This window comes from Carlito syrichta, unplaced genomic scaffold (genome assembly GCF_000164805.1).
Source record: "Carlito syrichta isolate Samal-C Ts95f unplaced genomic scaffold, Tarsius_syrichta-2.0.1 Scaffold309722, whole genome shotgun sequence".
NCBI lineage: Eukaryota > Metazoa > Chordata > Mammalia > Primates > Tarsiidae > Carlito > Carlito syrichta.
In genome coordinates, this window is record NW_007253818.1 from 136,159 (window position 1) to 136,931 (window position 773).

The window sequence follows — 773 nt, forward strand, 5'->3', positions numbered from 1 at the left end:
TAAGTAGGAGCTAAATAAGGATCTGCAAAGGTACAGAGAATGGCCTAATGGACACTGGAGACTCAGAAGGGGATGGGAGAGGATAGATGAAAAATCACCCATCAGGTACAATGTGCACAGGCGGGAGTGGTGGGTACACTTTAAGCCGAGACTTCATCACTATAATGCGACCATGTGACCAAAAACTATTTGTACCCCCTAAAGCTACTGAAGTAAAGGAAAAAAAAAAAAAAGAAATGTGAAGAATATTTAGATCGAATTATGAGATACCAAAAAATAATTGTCATGAATTTGATGTTGAAAGCCTAAGTTGCCGGGTGCAGTGGCTCATCCTTTAATCTCAGCACTTTGGGAGGCCAAGGCGGGAAGATTGTTGGAGCCCAGGACTTTGAGACTAGTCTAGGCAACATTGCAAAAACTAAAAATAACCTGGGTGTGTTGCACGCACCTGTAGTCCCAGTTACTTGGGAGGCTTAGGTGGAAGGACTGCCTGAGCCCAGGTCAAGGATGCAGTGAAATGTGACTGTGCCACTGTCCTCCAGCCTGGGCAACAGTGAGACTCCACTCAAAAAAAAAAGCAAGCCCCTGCTGGGCTCAGTGGCTCAGCCTGTAATCTCGCACCTTGGGAGGCTGAGGTGAGTGGATTGCCTGAGCGCGCAGGTTCGAGACCCGCCTGGGCAACTTGGCAAGACCTCATCTCTACAATAAATCAAAAAACTAGCCGGGCGTGGTAGCGCGTGCCTGTAGTTCCTGCTACTTGGAAGGCTAAGGCG